This window comes from Gekko japonicus, unplaced genomic scaffold (genome assembly GCF_001447785.1).
Source record: "Gekko japonicus isolate JY-2015 unplaced genomic scaffold, Gekko_japonicus_V1.1 scaffold611, whole genome shotgun sequence".
In the NCBI taxonomy this organism is placed as follows: Eukaryota; Metazoa; Chordata; class Lepidosauria; order Squamata; family Gekkonidae; genus Gekko; species Gekko japonicus.
Window position 1 is genome coordinate 858321 of NW_015163622.1, and position 25275 is coordinate 883595.

Below are 25275 nucleotides of genomic sequence, written 5' to 3' on the forward strand. Positions count from 1 at the left end.
AATCACCCCGCCACATGGGATCCACTGTGGGGATTGCTCCAGGTCATCCTGGGCTGCAAAACATAAAAAATAAAACATGGACATGGTGTGCGGTAACCACAAGCAAGGTTTAGTATCAGGTGTCCAGCACATGCCCCTCCATTCCGGCTGTGTGATGTCTGGGGGGTCCCGGTCCAAATTTTGATGTGTGATGTTTCTCCCAGTGCACATAGCTTGTGCCCTCAAACTTACACTGCCTTCCTTCTATGTGGTGCAACTAGAGAAAAAAATGAGTTAGAGGTAGGCCACCAAATGCTTGTTTGTAGGATTTGAATGCAGGGTAAAGATCCCTAAATCACAAGTTCTGCTTCCCCTAACTGGTGAATGTGTCAGTTTTCCAAGCTAGGCAGTCTGTGGGAGACAGGAAGAGGTTTTCCCCAACACTGAGCTTAATTCCACAAATTGGTTGGAGTTCTGGGTAAGAGTAACAAGCTCTGGGTAAGAGTAACAAGGCAAACTCTTTGTAGGAATTTGAAGAGAAGTTAGAATAATTAGTGAATATTTGTGACAGCTCCCATTGGGGAGGTTGCATTATGAACTTATGAGGTCAGAAATAGTGGGCAGTATCCTACTACTCTGTCTGTGCATGGAATGCAGAGTGCTTATCCATTCTTCTCTGCTCCTTCAGCCCCTTTCAAACCCTGACAGGGTCATAGCCAGCTAGGGTTGTGGGACCCTCATGGAGGAATAGCATTGCAAGTTGGCTGCTGAAGTGAAGAAAGAGAAGGGGGTGAAAGAGCTACTCCTCTCTTTTTGGAGGGAAAGGGTTGATTTCATTCTCTCATCACCCACTCATCTATTCACCCTCATCTCTACAGCATGACTTGAACACACATTTGCCAGGAAATGTGATTCTGTGGGTGAGTTGATTCCCCTTATGTTTTCTAGCTTATTTCACTCTATGCCCTCTTTGAGATACAGAGCAGCACCCCCCCCCCAACAAGTCTTACTCTATCCTCTAGAGAGTTTATATACAGAGATAACATCCCATTTATTTTTCCCTTTCCAGCATGTTTCTGCAATGCCCACTAAGTTGCCATTTAGTACCAAGCAGTCCACCTCCTCACCCTGGCTCAGAGGTGTCTAGCATTGGCTTATAAACAACTGAACCTCATTTCCCGCTCGGATGATCCTTGCCCCCTGTGGCCCACTGATCTCCTCACATGGCCCTCATTTACTTCCCTTGTCTCATTTTCATGTTGTGGGATGCTTCCCCCATAAATATTACTGTGAACATTTACCCCTTCTCCCCTTAAGGATGCGTCATATGAAACCGAAGATCCCCAGCTCCTGTTGGCTCCCCCAGGAACTGGCTGCAATAAGATATCACAAGTCAGTATATAAAGTCCTGTAGGCAAGAAACAAAGTCTATTTTGTTAAAATGCCTGAATTTTGACACTGGAACAAATTGTGGTTATAAGTAGGACAAAGATTTCCTAACAAGGTACTCTTCATTCTCAGTACCATCGATGTGTGGAAGAGAGAAGCCGTGAGTTGGAGGACATTAGGCTTCTTTGTATCAGGTACAAATTGTGGCTTTTTTGCAGCATTTGAATGCAGTCTGAAAAAAATACTGAAGCAATTTGGTAGGTTCAGGTGATAGAGATATGGAAATAGAATCTGTTAAAGGTAAGTTTGAGTGGTAACTGCATATAGTATACTTCACAGTTTTCAGAATCTATATACTAATATCGGCCAAATCTTTGGATACTTAAATCTGCTGACAGGAGCTGTGAACAGGCAACACAGATATTTCTATAAACCTGAAAAACACCCCTGGTTGGCAGAAAAAAATGGGAAATCTAAGAAAGAATACTTTGGGTTTTTTTAAAAAGTCAAAAATTATTAAAGCCCCTGGAGCTTTAAGCAATGGATTCCCTCAGTGGCTGTTGCTAGGCAACTACAATATTCCAGGTTGGGTTTCTTTGAGTAAAAAGGCAAAGGCAGAGATCTTTCCAGGCCTATTTTGGCCTTTGAGGGAAGATTCATTGAGGCCAGGCCTGACTAGGGTTGCAAGCACCAGGTTGAAAAGTTTGAGATTTTGTGGTGGAGTGTGAAAAGGGCAGGGTTTGGGGAGGGGAGAGCCAAATATAATGCTATAAGAGTCCACCCTCCAAAGCAGTCATTTTCTCCAGGAGGACAGATCTCTGTTGTCTGGAATTCAGTTGTAATTCCGGGAGATCTCTAGGTCCCACCTGGAAGTTGGCAGTCCTAGGCCTGGAAGCAACCTCTTAAGTGACTTGATACCAAGTGAATGCATGGCTCAACTAGGCCTAGCTGCTTGCAACAGCAGCCACCCTATGAAAGCCAGTGTGGTACAGCAGTTAGAGCTTCAGAATAGGGTCTGGGAGATCCAGGTTTGAATCTCCATCTTGTTGTGGAAGCTCACTGGGTGATTTTGGACAAATCACATACTTTCAACCTAACCTACCTCACAGGGTTGTTGTGCGGATACAAAAGTAGAGAGGAAACAATGTAGGCTGCTTTAGACCTTTTCTGCACATCAGTGTTGCTGCTGTTTCTCAGTGAGTTGAATCCCTAGCTGATGCTCCAACTTTGCGGCACCCATTCCACAAAACGATATTTATTTTGGGGAATATTTCTTTAATTTGGACCCTCCCCTCCCCATGTGTCCCGCACTTCCTTTGAAAAGGGTTTGTGCAGCCATGTCATCATGTACTTCATCAGCAGCAGAACCTCCTTTTTTACACATGTGCAGTAATGTTATAACATCATAACATGTTTGTTTGTTTTTAAGGGCTGGATGTATTTTGGGGAACCAACTAAGAAAATGTCCTGCGATCATCTAACTGCATACACCAATTCATAACAGTGTTATTCAATAACTAAAGAATGCTAAATGGGAACACTGCACATGTTGAATTTCCATGATTGTCAAATCAGTTATATAATTCAATTATTTTTAGATGGTTAAAAGACTGAATTGTCATTGAAAATACATCAGGAGGTATAGGGGAAGAGAAGGGGTGGGGGGAGAATGAAGAAACAATACAAGCGCAAGGCAACAAAACTTACCCACAAAAAAATTGAAAGGACAAGAACTTCATGGACGGGTAATTGCATGGAGAAAACTACATTAAACCTCACTGCTCATTTTGTCCCTGTGTTATAATGCAGCATTTTATTCTGTTTTTTTTAAAATCAGCATTGTAATGTAATCAAAATGATACTTTAAATAGTCTGTTGTTTGGGGGACTTCGGTGGGTGGGGTGTACATTTGATGCTGACACCACAAAAGGGCTGTGGGAAACAAAATTTGATTTCAGGAATTCTACACTTAAAAAGTTTGTACTCCAAGGGGGGGGGGGATCGCAGGAAAAGTGGATCTGTAAAACATGGGGCAATGGGGCAGTAAATTTGGAGCTACTCCTGGAGCAGCCCAAAATTGAGCAGAAAGTTTTACAGACTTTGATGATTTAAGAACACCGATGCAATGGTTTGCATGTGTGTGGGAATGGTCCTGGTCTCCACTGTGGAAAAAGGTTGGGTATAAATGACATAAATAAATAAGAAATATAGTGTACTGGCTTGCAGGCTCCAAGTATCAGCTGCTGGAAGTCAGGCAAAGCAAAGTCATTCAGTCCAAGGTCAGGGGTCCAGAACTCAGGCAAAACAGAGTTAATTCCAAGGTCAGAAGTCAGGCTAGGCAGAGTCAGTAGCTTAGCCTCTGTCATATGCATTGCATCCACACCTAACAGCCTCTCTTTGGCTGGTTTTATAGCCCCACACCCAAGGGTCATGCTTGCAACCAGTTGCTCAGAAGCAATCCTGCAACTACTCTTCTTCATTATCAGCAAGCAGCTGGCATTGGGCCAGGAGGCATGCATCTTGTCATTTTGTCTGTAGCCATGTTCTCAGCCTCCTTCTGCAGCATTCTAGGCGAGTAGGTGATACTGGTGGGCTGGGAATGGCCGATGTTCACCTGATGAGTCAGGGCTGGAGGGTGTTGGTGGCTCTGCACCAGCTGTTGGCTGTGATTGAATCTTGACAAGCCTGCAGTTTCTGTTAACTCAAGGCTGGCTACACGGGGCTTCTCTTCTCCTGAGGAATCCTCGCTGTTGCTGATCCCTGGCTGGTGAATGACTGAGAAGGAGAGAATGAGGCAGGGATAGGGAAGAGGATATGGGCATTGCCAGGAGGATGAAAAGAGGAAATAGTGTGGGGAGGTACCATTCCACACATCCTTGAGGGTTCCCTACCATAGAAGTTAACCTTGCCCAGTGGCTGGCACCACACAATTGGGCCACAGTTTTCCTAGGGAGAGGCTACCAGAGGGGGGGGGAACTTAAGACAGATGGGCAGAAAGAGGTAGGTTGGTTGTTGGGTGGGAAGGAGATATGGTTGCCAATTCCAGGTTAAGAAATTCCTAGAGATTGGGGGGGGACAGCCTGGAAAGGGTCAGGTTTTAGGAGGGAAGGGACCTCAGAGAGAGATAATGCCATAGATTCCACCTTCCAAAACAGCCATTTCCTCCTTGGGAACTAGGGTTGCCAACCTCCAGGTGGAGGGGTGGAGATCACCCAGAAATACAACTGTTTTCCAGATGACACAGATCAGTTCCCCTGGAGAAAATGGCTGCTTTGAAGGGTGGACTCTATGGCATTATACCCTGCTGAGGTCACTTCCCTCCCCAAACCTCACCCTCCCAAGGTTCCACCCCCAAATCTCTAGGAATTTCTCAACCTGGAGCTGGCAATATCAAGGGGGAACTGATCTCTGTAGTTGGAAGATCTGTTGTGATTCCAGGAGATCTCCATGCCCCACCTGGAGGTAGTGGTAAGAAATTTTAGAAATATAGAAAGTTTAGGTTGTTAAGAAATTCCTAGAGATTGGGGGGGGACAGCCTGGAAAGGGTCAGGTTTTAGGAGGGAAGGGACCTCAGAGAGAGATAATGCCATAGATTCCACCTTCCAAAACAGCCATTTCCTCCTTGGGAACTAGGGTTGCCAACCTCCAGGTGGAGGGGTGGAGATCACCCAGAAATACAACTGTTTTCCAGATGACACAGATCAGTTCCCCTGGAGAAAATGGCTGCTTTGAAGGGTGGACTCTATGGCATTATACCCTGCTGAGGTCACTTCCCTCCCCAAACCTCACCCTCCCAAGGTTCCACCCCCAAATCTCTAGGAATTTCTCAACCTGGAGCTGGCAATATCAAGGGGGAACTGATCTCTGTAGTTGGAAGATCTGTTGTGATTCCAGGAGATCTCCATGCCCCACCTGGAGGTAGTGGTAAGAAATTTTAGAAATATAGAAAGTTTAGGTTTAAAAATGAACCAAATAGTTTATAAAATCTATATAGCTGTCTCTGTCTTTGCTAGCAAAACAGCAAACAGGCTGTTTCAGACAAATTTCTTTCTTGGTCACATGCAGAGGTCACACATTCCATTCCCAGGAAATCTCCACAGGTGTGAGACTTACAATAACCAGCAATAAAAGTGCAGCTGGCCAGGAAGGCCATTTGGGCAATAACAGACTTCAATTCAAAAGAATTTCCTGACATACTGAGATTTCACACTCCCACCTCTGATAAGTTCAAAGTTATCTCTCTGATAACTTCAAAGAACAGTTATCCCCAATGGTGGGAACACCAGGAAAAATAACACTATACTGATCCGGTAAATAAAAGTGTGAGACCAAGGAAGCAATTTCCTGCAAGACAATTTCAACTTCTAAATGTTAATTTACAACTGTAATTGAGGGACCTCTTTGATCATTTGGGTATAAATACTGGTCCAATCCAACAGACTTTCGTTGGCTCTTGAAGGATCAGGAGAGGCTTGTTCTCCTGAGAATTTTGGAGTCAACCTGAGAGGCCTTTCGTTTTCTGCATGCTTTGGTGGGGGAAACTTTGCTTGCATGTTTATTTTTCTGTGTATTTACTATCAATATTTAGGAAATAGGATTCTACTGTGTTGGCAAGCTGGCATAGCGTCTTGCTGGTCACCTTGCCAGGTAAATCTCTGAATGTTTTTTCTTTAATAAAGATAAGTTTCATTTTAAGAAGAGACCTTTCAGTTTCTCTGCCAGCGCTTAGTGATTTCCAAGCTTACATCTCTGCCTTTGGTGAGGAGGCAACACTCAGGGGACACACAAACCAGAGGGGGAGTGTGGGGACACATTTTTCTCACAACAGAGGTCAGCAACCCTAGAAGGAGAGAAGGAAGCAGGAAAAGGGGAAAGGCTATGGGGGCTTTCAGGAAAGGAATAGAGGAAAGAGTTTCCCACTTGGTCCCCTCTAAAACCCTCTTGCTAGAAATGATATGCCTCTCACAAGTTCTTGTGGATTCCCACTTGGTCCCCTCTAAAACCCTCTTGCTAGCTCTTAATGACCTCTTTCCTTTGAACCATCTGCATATCAAAATAGTTAGATGGTAGCATGTCTATGTAGTCCAGAGGTGCTTCCTTCACACTAGGGTAGCCCCAACAACAGGAGCATCCCACTTTCTAACCTGATCTAGGTAAAGGTAAAGGTTCCCTTGCTCGAAAGCCAGTCGAGTCTGACTCTAGGGTTGCGGTGCTCATCTCCATTTCAAAGCCGAAGAGCCAGAAAGTCTGAAGACGTTCCCATGGTCATGTGGCCGGCATGACTAAACACCAAGGCGCACGGAACGCTGTTACCTTCCCACTGAAGTGGTACCTATTTATCTACTTGCAATTTCTTGCTTTCAATCTGCTAGGTTGGCAGGAGCTGGAACTAGAGACGGGAGCTCACTCCATCATGCGGCAAACTCGGGTCTCGAACTGCTGAACTACTGACCTTCCACAGCCTGCAGTTCAGTGTCTTAACCACTTGAGCCACCGCAGCTAGAGCTAGAGACCCACAAATCCAGACCAAGGAAGACACTCCTGTTTCTGACCCACAGACCCCCGAAAAAGGGTCTCCATTTTCAGGTGGCATAAAAGGCATCCCTCAGAGAAGAAAACCTCCAGTCTTCTCCCCCACCCCAGAAGAGGTATGCATATGAAACAATGGGTTCCACCAGGTAGGTATCTGCATTTCTAAAGGCTATTCAATTGTCACCTGGTGAATAGTCCTTCTGTCTCCAGAACTTCACCTATCCCTTTTGTGTGACCCCATGTCTATGTGAGAATACTTTGTCTCCAAACCTGTTTTTCCTGCTCCGTCTCTTAGGATACCAAGATAAACCAATCATAGATTCAAATGTTAATCAAGGGCATTGTTAAGCCTGACTCTGCCCCTCTGGAACATCATTGGTTGCATCCAGGTCTGACTCCTCATGAGAATTGGTCCAGGTAATCTTTTGTCCTAACCTGAGACAAGCCCCTCAAGACGTCCCATTGGTCAGCATTGTTTTCCAAAGTCTATATCTGTCCACACACACACCTTCACACACTCTCTTCTTCTCTGTCCCCTCGTAGCACATAAAGCTAGCTGTTGGCGCTAATTTCTTCAAGGACTTCTGCACGTCTGGACAAGTAATATTACCAAGTAACTGACCCCTTTATTTGCTATCAATCACCTCTGCTTTCTTAGTTCTGTATTGCTTACTCTTTTTGAACATTTAGTATGCTTTTAAGAAGGGAAATACTTTAATAAAAACTATTTAATTTACTCTTCAGATCTGGAGTTTCCCTGCTGTGCTAGACCTCAGTATACAAGTGGTGTGCAATTCCTGTACCCCTCTGGCCTATCCTGCCGCATAGCTAACTTCCCCAAACAACAAGGCAGGCCATTGGTGGTAACACTTAGTACAGAAAACTTCCTTCTCTCTTCATATTTTGTTTTGTTGTACCACCCCCACTGATATTTACCCTGATTTATCAGCAGTTTCATGGCAGAACTAACATAGATATAAATCCCAATCCTTCCTTTAATGAATTATCATCAACATATATGTGATATATGGTTAAATGAAGTCCTCACAAAACAGTTAACACTTTCATAAATCAAGAAGCAGAAAGGTAGAATTGTGGAGGGTGAAAACAGGCAATACCCTAAAGATGGAGAACAAGCATTTGATTGACATAACTGACTAATTTATGGGGGGGTTGGTCATGATACTGAAAATATGTGTGCCTAGTCAAAACAGACTTTTTTCACTGAAGCTGTGGAATGAAGGATTTATGAAGGATTTATTGCTGAAAACAGAAACAGGAAGGTTGTATAATGCAGCAAGGCACAACATGAGTTTTAGCAATGTCAGGCTTGGGGTTTAGAAAAATGCTTTCAAGTGAAAAAAGCTAATGATTGGCTTAGATATTGTCTTCCACTCATGGAGGTTACAAAAAGGCCCTTACCACTGTTACCACTCTTCTAGAAATATTTTAAAAGTCCGTTTGAATAAAATCAGGGATAACAGTCACTACATTTACTCAATAATGGGTTTTAGGACATTGTCACCTGTACATAAAAAAGAGTTGCCCCTAAAGTACAGCCATTTACAACCTAACGTTTTCTTTTATTAAAGAGAATTTTTGAGGGACACAAAACAACCCCTCAAAAAATCTACTGATTTGGAGATTGGGGTGCGCTTTTTTTGTCCCAATCAATTACAAATATTTATATCCTGCTGCTTTGCCATCACAAGGGCCACTGAAGTGGCCAACAATTTAAAATATGCATAAGAAAAATCATATTTTAAAACTATTAAAATCACTCTCCCAAAAACATCATTGAAACAAATTAAGGCTGAGATCACACAAACTAAATAATGAGAATAAGTTTTAAATATAACGTCTTGAATATAAATGTACTAGTAGCAAAGCTCATTGTAAAAGGCATACAACAAGCTCTAGAAAGATCTCAGCCTTGCCCTCCTCCTTGGCCACCTTCTCCTGCATGGCACCACCCCCGTCTGCTCGCAGCCCACCTGGCCACTTGCACTTGGCTGTGTCCGACAGTGCCCACTGCGGGGATGACATGGTCAGCCTCGGGCTCCTCACCCTCTGCCTACCAGAGTGTCTGACCCATCCTTCACCTCCTCGCACAATGAGGCCGAGACGCTGGCCAGCACTTCTGTGGGCTCACAGCTCAGCTGGCTACCTGCTCCCAGCCACAGCCAACGATGACTGCCACAGCGCCAGCATCATCAACCTCAGCCCTTTCAGCCTCTGCCCACTGGAGCGTCCATCGCATCCCTCAGCTCCCAGCATATTGAGGACGAGACACTGGCCACCGCTTCTGTGGGTGGAACTCTGGGAACACAGCCAATGGATTGGGACACCTTCGGAGTGACGGCTCAGGGATCCAACTGATTTGGGAGTGCATGGAACGTTGCCACTCGAAAACAGAATTATATATAAAGAGAGATAAGGAAGTGGATTTCGAGCAGAAACATCATTTATTTTCTTATTATGAGATATATAATAGACTTTCCTCTGTAGTTTGATATACTACCTATCTGTTAAAAGTTATAGCAAGTATGTAGAAGTGGTGAAAATATGTATTACTAAATATGTAGTAATGATGAAACCAATAATGTAGTTGCAAAACAGATTAGTTATGAAATTTGACACCTGAAGTATTGAATATAAATGTACCCCAACAGAAATAAAGATTATTGTATTTTATAGACAATGTCTTAAAATTATAATAAAGGTGATGTTGGGGAGAAATATTCTCTGTTTTATACTCTCTGTTATAGATAATTATCCTTGATATACACAACTATGCTATATTATCCCTCTTTTCATTTCTGTATCCCCTCTATACTATTATTTTGTTTTCTAAAATAAAACATATATTAAAATATATCAAAGTTTCGCTTAATTTTAAGTATTAAACTCCACCTCAGTTCAGTCTGTCTTTTCAAGACATTCAGCATGTCAATCAGTTCCACCATACATGCCATCTTCCTTGTATTAATTAAAAAGTGTCAGTGTTTAATACCTGTACAAGGTAAATCTGTCAGGTGCATCTAATAAGAACATTACAATGTGAAATTATAATTGTTTTTAAGTAATTGAAACCCATGCTATTACTGGCACTGAGAAGCGAAATTCTTCTTAAGAAAATTCTGACCTCCTTAAACATTGGTCTTTTATTTTTGAACTGTTTCTAAAACAACTGAAACTGCATATGGAAAGTTAAGGAGATATCTGTAACTCATTATGTACAACTTTGTGCAAATGTAACAAAAGGGCAGACAGTGGCTGGTTAACATCTAAATGCATTCTGTATTACTTAGTTCACCACTAGCAAACCCATATGATTTTTTCTTTATAAAGAGAGAAAGTGCTGACATTGTTATTATATGAGTTTCTCTCTGGACTTTGGATTTCTGAATCATCTGGTTATTTTCTAAAATGGAAGTGGTGCATTAGGAATTTCCCATGGCTACATTTTTAATTTCTCAGTTTTGTTCACAGCCCAGCATATATGCAACTTATTACAGCTTCTAGTTATTTCATTGCATACATATCTCCTTTCTGCCATGTTACCATTTGCACATGTGCATTAATAAAATATAGAAAAAGGAAAGCAATCTTGATGTGACTGTACAGAAGGATACACACACAAGCACATATGTGCATCAGCAAACCATTGCATTAACGTTTAGGGGTGTTTTTTTTTCCCCTTGCTGTATTTTAACCCTTTGCACATGTTTCTACTGATAATATAGAAAGGCTGAAAATGGACTGACAAAACTGACAGCTGTGGAAAACATGACCAAATTCCAGAATTATTTTTTAAAAATCTATTATTCTGGAATTAAGGGAGAATGGAATGCAGCACACAGAGAAATTATAGAACAATACAGGAACAGATGGGGGAAATCTGTTCATCTCTATTCACACATCTTGAAAGATGTGATATTAAATACACCAAACTGAAAGTTCAAGTGAAACAAATAGAACTTCCTTCTGTGAGCTGGCATAACTTAACTCTTGCCAAAGGATATGGCCGAAAACAGCATATCTGTGCTGACTTCCTGCAATTCCTGTGTTAACACTACAGTGTGAAGAAAGGCACCCCACACCCTTCTGCCAGTGCAGCAATGTCAGCAGGGCAAGAAAGCCCTCCCTACACTCATATGGCCCAGCAGAACAGTGTGGGAGGGCTGCAGCAGCAGCAAAGCAGTTAGGGAACCCCGTCAGGAAGGGTGAGCCACGGCAAACTCACCTGCCAGGAGCAGCGGGGGGGGGGGAGCTGGGAAGAGACCTTGCCAGCACTGCCAGGGACAGCTGGACAGGTTGACACAGCCAAGGGGCCTGGAGCAGGCTAGGGGCAGGAGCCACACAAGAGGGGCCTGTAGACAGGCAGAGGTAGGAGAATGTGGCTTCCTGGGAGCAGCACTGGTCAGCAGGAGCTTGTTTCAAAGCCTCAGGTTGGGTTGGGCCAATGAGGGAAGGGAGCTCAAAAGGAGGCCCATTGGCCCAGCCAGGCCTCACCCCTCTATGGAGGGCATTAGTGGATCCTGGGGAGGCCCTGCCCCCTCCCAGAAGTGCCTTTATTTCGTATGACCCCTAGGCAGTTTGGGAGGACAGACCCTGCCACACGTATGCCATCAGAGGGTGCACCAACGGTTGGGGAGGAAGGGTTTGCTGAAATACATGTGGGGCATGCTAAAGAAAGTAGGATGCTGGAGGGAGTGTTCACCCCAGACTCTGACCCACAGGAAACAGAGTCTGCCAGTAAGATACTGGGAGAATAATCAGGAACAGAGACACTCAGCTTCTATTACAGCCAGGATAAGAAGAGCTCTGTAAGCTTTTGGAGGATTGGCTACATTAGGGGTGTGTCGCCTAATATGCAAATGAGTTCCTGCTACAAAAAGAGCCCTGACTGAACAATGACAAGCTAGGGTTCACTGACAGCATGACAACCTCAGAGGCATAGTCACTGGAAAACAGAAAAATTGATCCATGCAGGCAATGAAAAAATTCAGTCCATTGTTCAAAACATTTTGGTTAAAGTCAAGTAGCTCTTGGCATGCAGCCTCTCTTGACCTTGGCACATTCTTCCTTAACAGAATAAATCCCAGTCTCAGACTTTAACTAGTGAGGTTTTCTCCTCTCAGATGACATGTCACATCATATGAGAGCAGAAGACCTCATGAGATGATTAAATCTGCCTATAACACCATCCCACCCCCACAACTCCTCTCTTTTCTTATTTAGAAAAGTTTCCAGTGACTTTCCCATCTCCCTAGTTACAAGCCTTAATTCTTAGTTCATTGGCATTCCCTATTGGGGCTTACTGGTGCGGTTAGTCCAGTTACTACTCGTTAGCAGAGTCTTAAATAAAGCTACAAATGCAACAGTGTTACTATTATGTATTAATATGGACATGTCTGGACACGTAGCACTAAGGAAGCCATGCGGTCTAGTGCACCTTCAGGATTTAGAACAATAGCTGACTCGGATCCTAGTGCGGACCAATAGATTTGCCTGGATCCTAAGGTTGACTTGTGATGGACTCTTACACTGTAAATAGCCAATCACGGGAGTGGGGTGTGTGTTGGGTGTTGTGTGCTGCACGAATAAAAGCAGGGTTTGAGCCTGGCTAGTTTGTCTCTAGTTGAGCTGAATTTCACGAATAAATATGAGCTGATCACTTGCTAATGCGTCTGAACCCGGTACATTATAGTTACTTTACGAGGGGCCCGGTCACACAAGAGGAAGTGGGCTGGGAGAGGGATGGATTGGGGACGCAGCAAATGGGCGCGATCCCACCGCAACATCTGGGAAGCGTTGCTTGCCCGTCCCCAATCCGGCCCTTCCGACAATAAGCCGGACCAAAAAAGAACCACCTACCTGGGTGGTTCATCCGGAAAGGCCGCGGCAAGTGCGGCCGTGGGATCGCCGGTGCGTCTTTCCGCCAGCGCATCCCCGGCTCCTGGCCGAACTGCGCATGTGTGAGCATGCACAGTTCACCAGCCTCCCCCTCCCACCGTCGCTTTCTCCCCGGCATCTGATCGTGCCGGGGAGCAATGGCGCCGCGGCTCAGGGGATCCGTGGGATCCCGCCGCGGTGTCTCTAGTTTGGTGCGGCTCAGATTAGCCGCACTCTGGCCGTCGTTTTTCCTGCCGTGTGGCAGGGACCAAGGTTACCCAGCTTACAGAGCTACACAGAGCCATGTTGCAAGTTTAACAGATAAATACTTCTCTCTTCATTTGAGAAGTACATTTTTGATAGGAAAGAGTAGGGACAGGATAGAGTACTAACTTACTAGCTAAGAGAGGACAGCATATCACCCCTCTTGATGCATGCAGGGCATGCAGGAAGATAATTTGTCTTCCTCTGAGAGAGAATGGAAGGAAGGGAAATTGTCCCTGAGAACAAAATCTACATTTCAAAGGGGAGAATGGCAGAAGAGCTAGAGTTGTAATAACTCCCCAATTTGTGCTCAGATCTTGAGGTATTCTGCTCTGCTGCATATCATGATTCTAATCTGCCTTGCTCACTCACTTCTGCCTTTTACAGCAGATTCTATTTGTTCTTTCTCTTGACTTTGGGCTTAGACATTCCAGAAGCCCTCTTGGAACTCCAGATCAAACAGTTTGTGCAGGTCTGAGATGTCAACTCAGACTGTCAGCAGCCCAGACTTTTTTAAAAAAACACCAAGGAAAGGCAATCAGTGTTCCCTCTAAGCTGAGTTAGCGTGAGCCAGCTCACAGTCTTTTAGCCTCTGGCTCACACATTTTTGCCTTGGCTCAGGCAGGAGGGCTCCAGAGCAAACTAATCTATGCAGGAGCCAAACCGCTCGCTCACAAAAAGCAATGGAAAAGAAGTCTGTCTGTCTTACTCCTGGCTTCCCAAGAATGAAATTTGAACTAATTGGTTTCCTTTCTATCGACACAATTCAAGAGAGCTGGGCTCTCTGGTATGGTGGGTTTATTGTCCTTGGGGTGCAGGGGTGGCTTGGTTCTTGACTTTTCCAGGAACACTTCAAATTAGGGAAAAGGGAAGTCACCACTAGAAGTTAATATTGGTATTGTTGGGTTTTCTTTTGTTTTTTGTTTTGTAGATTAAATAATTCAGGACAATCTGTACCATATTTTAACCAAAACATGCATTTTAATAATTTAAATTATTATCTACATCTATACATATTTGACAGTATTTTTATAATTAGTTATTCTCACACTCATCTTAGCTGCAAACTAGTGCCAGTTAAAAGGGTTCGTGGCCTTCTCTCAAAAACATAAAGGCCATAGGTCGAATACAAAACTAAGAAAACTTTCCAGTGCTCTGAGATCTAATTTTTCAGAAACACTCATCTCCTGTCAGTTTTGTCTGTGCTTGAAAGGCTTTAATGTATTTACTAAAAGAACACTTTTAAACACAGGCACAGTTTTTTATATAAGGCTGAAGTTTCAAGTTCTGTCTCCAGTTCAGACTCATATGTGAATAAGAAAATGAAATTTGAATAGCTGCGCATTCAAAACTGGATTTCGATCAACACAGATCATGTACCCATTCCATCAAGAGAGTGTTCCTCATTATGAGCAGTGTAGCTGGCCCAAAGTTTCCTTTTGACATAAGGCAGTCTCAACCAGATTACAGAATACTTATAAGAAATGAGGTTTTCAACAGTTCTGCATACTACAGTTCTGGACCACCTATCTGGAACTCTCTCACTATCAAATCAGGCATTTCTTAAGGCATGACCGGTGCTTGCACCTGGGCAAGCGCAGGCTTTTGCCCCCCCCCATTCTTGAATGGAATCAGGGGAAGCGGTAGAGCCTATGGGGGCCCAGCGCAGGAGCACGGGCCTATCAGGAAAGGGCTGGCTGACCAGAGTAGGTGATACTCACAAGGTAGCGGCCATTCCAGCTGTGGAAAAGCTCTCCACCCGCCCGCCCTCTCTAGTGGACCATGTGGGGTTAGCCAGTCTCCAGTCTCGGGGCTATGCAGGAATTTTTTGGGCTCCCTCAGATTGGCCAGGAGGGAACCTTTTTTCGCCTGCTTCACATAGTCCAGGGGGTATGGTATAAATAGGCCTGGTAAGCTGGTTAGGCCCATTTCTGGGTAGGCGGAAAAGCACTGGTTGAGGGAGGTCTATTTGTGTTGGCAAGCACCCCTAGATATCAGTGATAGAAGGGATCCTCAGGCTGGGCGCCTAGTGGCTTAGCAATCTGGGACGCCCAGGCTGGGGGCCTCTCCGGGGATGGGGGAGCATACGTCAAGGCTTTACAGTCGTGGGCTGGGGTGGACTCCCACATCTCCTCTACGCATATGACATGCAGGCCATGACAAGCAGGATACGGAAGGATTCTGGACATGGCTCTGAGCCGGGGTGGGTTTGCCCTGAGGAAGCCTGCTTCGCAGGCATAAGATAACCCGTGCTTAATCGGATGTAATTGAGGCAGATCAGCTTGTACATAAATAAATACCCAGTATAACCTATCTGATGTGTATGTGTTTCATTCAAGGGGTGGGTGGGCAAAATTCTTGTGAGCCAGAGCCCACTTCATCAGATGCTAACATGGTTACAACTAATACCAGATTTCTTTATAGAAAATGAATATGTGGCCCAAACATACTCTGTGTTACATAGCAGTTATGTTCATTGTCTCATTCATAGCTGAAACACCAGCAAGAAAGCAACGGGAATCTTGGAGATGCTGTGCTTAAGACCTTATGAACATAAGAGAAGCCAATCTTGGATCAGGCCAAAGGCCCATCCAGTCCAACACTCTGTCACACAGTGGCCAAAAATACCAGGTGCCATCAGGAGGTCCAGCAGTGGAGCCAGGACACTAGAAGCCCTCCCACTGTTGCCCCCCCCAAGCACCAAGAATACAGCGCATCACTTACCCCAGACTGAGAGTTCCTATCTATACCTTGTGGCTAATAGCCACTGATGGAACTCTGCTCCATATGTTTATCTAATTCCCTCTTGAAGCTGTCCATGCTTGTAGCCGCCACCATTTCCTGTGGCAGTGAATTCCAAGTGTTAATCACTCTTTGGGTGAAGAAGTACTTCCTTTTATCTGTTCTAACCCGACTGCTCAGCAATTTCATTGAGTGCCCACGAGTTCTTGTATTATGAGAAAGGGGTAAAAGTACTTCTTTCTTTACCTGCTCTATCCCATGGATAATCTTATAAACTTCGATCATGTCACCCCTCAGTCGTCGTTTCTCCAAGCTAAAGAGCCCCAAGCGCTTTAACCTTTCTTCATAGGGAAAGTGTTCCAACCCTTTTTATCATTCTAGTTGCCCTTTTCTGCACTTTTTCCAATGCTATAATATCCTTTTTGAAGTGTGGTGACCAGAACTGTACACAGTACTCCAAATGAGGTCGCACCATTGATTTATACAGGGGCATTATGATACTGGTTGATTTGTTTTCAGTTCCCTTCCTAATAATCCTGAGCATAGCGTTGTCCTTTTTTATTGCAGTCGCACACTGTCTTGACATTTTCATTGAGTTATCTACTATGACTCCAAGATCTCTCTCTTGGTCAGTCTTTGCCAGTTCAGACCCCATCAACGTGTATTTATAGTTAGGATTTTTGGCTCCAATGTGCATCACTTTGCACTTGGCCACATTGAACCCCATTTGCTACGTTGATGCCCACTCGCCCATCCTCAACAAATCCCTTGATTGTGCCTCACAATCTTCCCTGGTTCTCACCACCCTGAACAACTTCATGTCATCTGTAAATTTAGCCACTTCACTGCTTACGTGTATGATATATGCTTGACAGAGTCTTCGGCCAAAACAAAGCTTTGCTATGTAAACTCTGCTAGGGCACATTAGAAGACAATCTTAGTTTCAAATATATATGTTTTGGTGTGGTTAAACCTTAGACTGGTAAATAGCATTGCTAATTCCCACTTCCTTACTTTTAGGAGAATTACAACAACAAAATCAATGGGATTCCTTCTAGAGCCATGCTGAATGTTCTGTTTTGAATTTGACATTAATAAGTGTGCTGTTATGGAGAAGAAACATTTCCTTTGAAAATCCTGCTTTCTTCAATTTTTGATGATCCTCTTCACTACCATTATTTCCCTAATTTACTGCTGTTTCATTCACAGTGCTGTTTTTTATTATAATTTCTGGATTCCGTCTTCTTGGGTATTAGTCACATGAGTGATCCCAGACAAACCAGGATTATACAGTGGATGGGATGACATCACAACACTAATAGTGCAATCCTATGCAGAGTTATTGCAGTAGCTTCTGGTCTAATTAATTTGTTTATTTATGCCATTTATAGTCTGCCTTTCTCACTGAGAGTCAAGGCAGATTACACAGTGTAATTAAGTCCAGCCCACAAAATTGCACACCAGACGGCTAGCCAGATTTAGATACATGATTATGTCACTAAAGACATACACAGAATTAAGTGTGGACAATGGTTCCTGAATAGGTGAAAACTTTAAATGTCTTTGACAACAAATTTGAAAAAAATTCTCAAGGTCTACCATAATTCCATGAAGGCAGGTACGGTTCTTCAGAGTGCTTAGTACAAAGGAAGCTTTACATATTTCTTAATATTTTTAAGGACACAGTGTATTATTAACTAACTTTAAGATTGGCAGCATAAACAAATCCTACTAAAATTACAATAAACAAGCAGAGAACCTGCAAGGACTTGCAAATTAAATCTTATTTTCCCTTTCCCCACTATTTCCTCTTTCTCTTCCCTGAAAGTACTCATTTCTCCCTTTAACCTGATCCCAATCACAGACAGAATTAGCCACGTAATAGGCATGAATGCCAAGTGGATTTTAAGGGTGCAATCACATGGGAATACCTGGCAAGCATCCCGCATCCGTCGGTAACCCATTTTGCTCCGCCGAAGAAAAAGAGTTTAAAAATACCGGGGGGAATGCAGTATCAAACGGGTTTGTGACAGGCCGCAGATGGACTTCCCTGTGTGATCGTTCCAGCGTGCTCCCATTGCATCAGTGATCTGCTGCACTGTCTTCTGCTTTCCCTCCTTCCCTCCCCTTGGTAGCCCCTGCCCAGGAAACTGATGGCTTAATTGTGTGGTGCCAGATGTCAGGCTGGACCAGGCCAGGTTCAGTTGTGTAGTGCTGGCCAGGCCAGGCCCAGCTGCACAGTGGCGAACTTGTAAGGATTTGCAGGAGGGTACCTTATTTTCTCCTCTATCCCCTTCCACATGATTCCCTTTTTTCCTCCTCCTGGCAGCCCTGATATCCTCAGCTTTCTCTGCTTTCTTCTCTCCCATCCACCAACTGTTCAAACCTTTATCTACCTACCATCTTTGTCTATATTTATTATTTATGTACTTCATCCATACCTTACCTTTGTTCACAATTGGGACCCAAAGCAGCTTACATCATCCTTGTCCCTCCCATTTTATTCTCACAATAACTCTTTGAGTAGGTTGGGCTTAATTTTGACTGGCCTAAAATTAACCAATGAGCTTCCACAGTACAGTGAGGCTTTGGATCTGGGTCTCAAAGAAATTAGTTGTTGTAGATTTTCCAGGCTGTATGGCCATGGTCTTGGCATTGTAGGACCTGACGTTTCACCAGCAGCTGTGACTGGCACCACGATAGCTTTCATGGGGTGACTGCTGTTGAACATAGATGGGGCCATGTTGAGAATTAGATATGAAGCCCAATCTGAATTTAGCATTTGCTCAGCTGTTTTACCAAACCCACACTGGAACAGAAAAAGATGCGGCTCAAAACCACATTCACATACCCCGGGCCAACGCCATACTGACTGTAGAGTCACTCCTGAATGGCCATAAAATGGTCATAAATCTATGCAGACAGTCCCATAAAACTGAGAGATCAAACGAAGTGAAAGCTGCATGCAGTCTGGATACTGCCATAAAATCTGACAATCAATCAAAGTGAAAGTGACATGCAATACAGAAGGGAATTTCTGTTCCAACATGGGTTTGGTAAAACAGTGGAGCAAATGCTAGATGCAGATTGGGCCATAGTGATATAATAAATAATTATTTTATTAACAAAAAATGTAGTTCTATAGGCAACCTTATTCAACCATTGCAAATAATTTTTCAGAATGTTCCAATACATTGTACCAACTGTTGTTTATCATTTTCTGATAAAAAACCCTTGCTTAAATCTACTGATCTGTATTTATAGAAGTGTGAATTCAACTATTATTCATAGTTGTTTATCTTGACTTATTTAAATCTATTGAATTATGGTATATACTTAAATCATGAACTATATGGTATACACTTTAAATTATGAGAGCCAGTTTGGTGTAGTGGTTAAGTGCATGGGCTGCAAGTGGAGGAGTGGGGAATCAAACTCGGTTCTCTCAGATTACTCTGTCTTCTCTCAGAGATAGAGCTGAACTACTCTGCTATGCTAGCAGGCAGAGCTTCCCTTCTGTGTACCATTCTACTGAGACAGACCCAGAACAATCACTGCATTATCCAAGAGGCAGATCTGCACTCCTTGTGGCTGTGCTTCCCTTAAACTTTCCATCCCCCCTCTGAAATGTGATTGGAGCAGCACTCCCATAGTCTCAGATGAGTGGCTGTTTTTCTTGTCAAGGGCAGGACAGACTCCTATCAGTCACACATGTGTTTTCAAAAACTGCTCTTAGGGTGTGGTCACACAGCAAGTTTACCCCGATTTGTTCCCATTATAGATTTGATTTGGAATATATTTTTTTTGGCTGAGATGATCACACATCCCTCCCCGAATGACTTGCATCACACGATGAGGCTCCAGGCACCGTCTAAATAGCCGCACAGCCCAAGCGGTGGCGCGGCTTGTTTTTTTTAAAAAAAATTGGCTTTGTGCATGCACATATACACATGGCCGAATCACTGCTCCCACTGGGACTTGCCGTACTCCCTTGTTTTTACAGGTTCCCCCCCCCGAACAGTGAACAAAATTAACCGGCGACCTACAACCGAGTATTGGAGTCTATATGTGCGCTTGAACGTTTATACATTGAATTTATGCAGTGCAGGATTGCTCATGTGCACAACGACAGAAGCTTTTTTGGGGGAAAACAATGCGAGAAGGACGTTCAGATGACCTAATCACGATCATTGTGAGAGATGGCAGTTCAGATTGGCGAAATCATGGATTCAAAGCACAAATATCCGGAAAGTACTTGATTTCCCAGGTGTAGGAAAACTCGCTAGGGAACTGAGAGGATTGGGCAAGTGAGCCCACTTCAGTGCAGGAGATGGATGTGGGCGTCTGATCAGCAATTTTAAATGCGAGGGGGAACAGCAGTGAAACCCGATTAAAATGACCATGTGACCACGGCCTTACATTAGAATATTCATTATTAATAGAAAGAAAAAAGAATATGTTTCTACAATGACATCAGTTCATAGAATCATTGATTACTGTACTTTCATACCAAAGGCTAGAGATTTTAATTCATTTCATTGACATTGACAGTAACTGACAATATAATTTATATCAGGCAAGAGATACGATTTTTATATTCAACCCCCCATTTTGGCACCACCCTCTGAATGATCACTTATCTTTTAACAGTAAATTATTTTTAAAATGTTCTGCAGGAAATGACTCACTTTAGTGACTCACTTGTCTATTGTGACATGATGTATTTTAAAAGAAAAATATTGCTAAAAGTTACAGCCTTCGTATCTATTCATTGTCAGCACAGTTTTAAAGTCTTCCCCAAACACCTGTTGCTTTCCCCTTTCTCCATAATGCAACCACTATTATTACCTTAGAGTGTCCTTTGTGACATTCAATACATGAAATTGTTAGTTTCAAAGTAATATGAATGGGCCTGCTGCTTGATCAGACCAGAAATTCATTCATTCCAATATACTTTTCCAGTATTGGATAGCTGGGTGCTCCTGGGAAGAATATAAGTTAGACAATGAAGGTGACAGTCTTCCACCTTGGCAACTGGCAGTCGGAAGCTTCTGGCCATTGTCCCTTTAAGCTACTGTGTTTCCCCGAAAATAAGACACTGTCTTATATTTATTTTTTCTCAAGAAGACACACTAGGGCTTATACCACAAATGCATAGAAATCCTGCTAGGGCTTATTTTGGGGGTAGGTCTTATTTTCGGGGAAACAGGGTATCATAGCTAATAGCCACTGACAGATTTGTTGCTCATGAAATTGTGTATTCCCTTTTTTAAGCAACCTGAGTCAGTAACTATCACCACATCATCTTCTGTCGTATTAATCCTTATGATGAGGCACTCAGGACTGCACATTCTGACAAAGTCGGCTGCAGGACGGCCGCTTTTGCCTCCTCATAAGGAGACAAGTCAGGGCTGCAAGGTGCAGCCGGGTTCCAGCTGGACAGAACAGAATAGAACCACTGCAATTTGTGCAAAATGCTTAATATATATTACAAAATTTTGAATCGCACATTTACAATAATGTCATGTTTTACAGATAAATAGATGAAATAGATGGACGAAATTCCCCGGAGTTGATGTTTCATTTCGTGGCAACTTCTTCATACATCAAACCTCCTATTCAAGAAACATTCTAACAGTTATTCCAGGAAAATACACCCAGCTACAATAAATACAATTCCAATTTCTTCAAGTTACATATATACAATAAGACGTGCCTTCACACGGTCACAATCTTCCAGTTGGATATTTCTTAGCTCTATAATAAAGTACAATTTCTTATCAAATCACACTGGTCTTGTGCAGAATTCATTTACCAAACTTCTTTTACAGGTATACATGAACTTACCCTAAACGTTTCTAATGTTCATTTACGTTGTATTAGACCATAGTGTCAATTGTGGGCTGATCAGCCTTAACTGGTATTCTCTACCTAGGTCCTTTATACTCATTTCTTAAAGGTACCTCATATGCTTAGCTCTAACATACAGCTACTATCTCTTTCTATATTTTACAGGGAACAAACCTCCAGACCCTACAGAGCATTCTGCAGGGAACAAACCTACAAGAACAAACCTACATCACTTATTTATAAAAGCATGGTTATACATACAGACCCGAGAATCAAGCCTAAATCACCAATACATCATGCTCTACAGTGTAGAAACCTTCACATTGACTGGGATACTATCAGAAGTCCTATTTTCTAAGAACAGTAACCACTAGTACACAATCTACTACAAACTTAATACGAAAATATGAATATTAGTACAAATATATATATACATACAGACTAGAGAATCACCCAATCACTATCATAACTCTAAGTATCTACAGGAAACAGGCTAAATCTAATGATACATTCAGTCCAGCTGGTTGACAGGTGTTGAGTCTGAAGCACCAATATGCCTCTCTTTGTAACAGTACCTTTCGTGTGTCAATGATCTCATAGGGCTTGGGACGTATTACTTCCAATGTTACACACTTAAAGTCCTCAGGACTATGATTTCATTCTACAAAATGCGACACGAGTGGAGCATCCATACATTTGTGCTTGAGACGAGACTTATGCTCCAGAACATGTGTTTTTAATGTACGTTTTTAATGCACCTATATACTTAAATCCACAACTGCAAACCAACAGGTAGACCACCCCCTTTGTTGCACAGGTTGAAAAATGAACTAATTCCTTTCTAAAATTTACCTCTGGAAAAGATAACAACTTAGTCTCCCACATTTGTAGACAAGCCACACAATTCCTACATTTAAAATGGCCCCTTGGAAGGGAACCATCCACTCTGTTGCTGGGTAAATCTGCCCTAATGATTTTATCCCTTATATTAGATGTCCTTCGGAAGCCCACAAAGGGAGGGTCTTTGCACATAGAGATATCATTTAAGATGTGCCAATGTCTCATTATAATTTTCTTGATGGTATAAGCTCTTGTAATAAAATCAAGCGCCCAATAAATTCTTTCCTCTCCTCCTTCCCATTGCTTTTCTTTAAGTAATTCTTTACGGTCCCTACATCTAGCCCTGAATCTTGCTGCCTCTATTACTTGTGCTGGGTAACCTCGTGCCCTGAGTAACATACAAAGGCTGCGGTCACACGGAACAGAAGCCACACAAGTGAGACGGAAAACAGGCGGAGTTTCCAGGCGCGATCTCACCAGCACATCTGGGAAGTGTAGCACTCCCGTGGCACAACCGAGGCTTCCAGCCAAAACTGCGTGGCAAAAAACTAGTACCTCGGAGGTACTAGTTTCCGGAAACTGCGGGGCAAGGGCGGGCGTCTGATCGTGTTTCCGGTGGCATCCGGCACCCGCCCATGTCCCCTTGAAAATAAGGTGGGGGTTTTTTTGTCCACGTCTCTGTGGATGCGCACACGCACCCAACGGAGCATGCGCATTAGTCGTGTACACAAAAAACCAAAACAGTTTGCCGCGGCGCGCGCTTCTTCATTGCGCGCCGGCTTGTCCTGTGATCAGCACCTTTCCCTTGCCATGGAACCTCCATGGTACCTCCACAGGACCTCCACGGGAGGTCTGATCGAGTAACTGCGCAGTTGTTTGTCCCAGGGCAAACAGCCACGCTTCTCCCCCGCAGTTTCCTGCCCGTGTGACCGGGGCCTAAGTTTATCAGATTCCTTCTCAAAATCTTCATTGTATGTAGAGTTCCTTTTGATTCTAAGGAACTGTCCGTAAGGTAAATTGGTTTTAAGATGTTGAACATGGTGTGAATCATAATGAAGGTAAGAATTCCTATCGGTACTTTTATTAAAGGGACATACTGCCAGTTGATTATTCCGAATAAAGACCGTGATGTCCAAAAAATGGATCTTTGCAGCATCTGACTTATATACAAATTTGATGGAGCTATGAACAGTATTCAACCACTCTACAAAGTGTCCTAGAATATTGCCATCATTAATTAACATGAACAAATCGTCAATATACCTTTTAAAGAAAATAATATGGTCAAAGAAGGGGTTATTGATATTATTTAGAATCCACTTCTTTTCAAAATCTCCCATTAATAAATTTGCCACGCTGGGTGCAAAAGCACTCCCCATAGCCACCCCCTTAATTTGCCTATAAAATGAATCACCAAATCGAAAAAAACTTTTCTCAAAAATAATATCCGCTAAATCTAACAAAAAATGTGTAGGGGGGGAGAGGGTTTCCCGTTTCTCTAGGGTCCTAAGTAGACAAATTCTTGCCTCTTCATGAGGAATGTTGGTATAGAGGGAACTAACATCCAACGTAACCAAAGCCGTTCCCTCTGGGACGGCTAACCCTTCTACCTTAATTATGAAGTCACGAGTGTCCTTGAGATACGTGGGAAGAATACCTACAAAAGGTTGCAAAAATGAGTCCACATATTTAGAAAGAGGTTCGAATATTGAATTTGTTCCTGAAACAATGGGACGACCTGGTGGCGGAAATCCTTGTTTGTGAATCCTTGGTAACGTGTAGAAGATAGGGACCCTGGAGTATTTTCTCTGTAGATACTCTGCTGTGTGTTCAGAAATGTTTTCAAACAGTAACGTTTCTCTTACAGTTACCTGTATCAGTCTAGAGACCTCTCCTGTTGGATCATAGTCCACCTGTGTATAAAAATCCCTATCTTCCAACTGTCTGAAAACTTCTCGGGTGTAATCACTCTGTTCCTGAATAACTAATGCTCCTCCTTTATCTGCATTTTTATAACTATATCTTTTTGTTCAATTATTTTGTTTAAACTTTCCCACTGTGATCTAGTCAAGTTATATCTCAAGGGGGAGTTGCGTTGTTCTAATAGATTAATATCTTCTAATACTTTCCTTTCAAAAAACGATAATAGATGGTTAGGGTGACTCCTTAATGGCCGGCTATGCCCCTCCCATCTCAGTCATCACCTCGTGCTAAGGGAGAGAGGAGCACGAGGACTGAGCTACCAGCCTACCTTTTAGGCCTTGGCCTGTAGTCATCGGCGGTGGCAGAAAAAAAATCAGCAGTGGCATGCTTTGGTCTGCAGCAGCGGGGAGGCTTCAATGGTGACAGCAGCTACAAAGGTGGCAGAGAGACTCCAGCAGCAGCAAAAGCTTGGCAGGCGGTGGCTGGTCTCCAGGGGTAGCAGGCAGCTGCAGCGAGGTTCAGGCGGGAACAGTGGGTCTCCGGAGGTGGCTGGATAAGGCAGCTAGGCTCAGGCAGTGTTGGAGGCAGCCGGCGGTGGCAGCAGGACCCCCGGCAGCAGCAAGCAGCGGCAGTGGTGGAGTTCAGGCGGTGGCCCTCAGGACCCTGGGTGGCGGCTGTGCTTCTAAGGGCAGCTGGAGGGGTGGTTGTCCTTTCCTCAAGGGGGGGGGGTTGCAGGCCCGATTGTTCCAGGGTGGCTAGGCCCTGATAGGGCCTTTATTTTGCCGGTGGGGGTCACAGTGGGTCAGCAGTGAGGTAAGGCTGCCTTGTGTCTGCTACACTCCTCCACCCCTTGCTCCT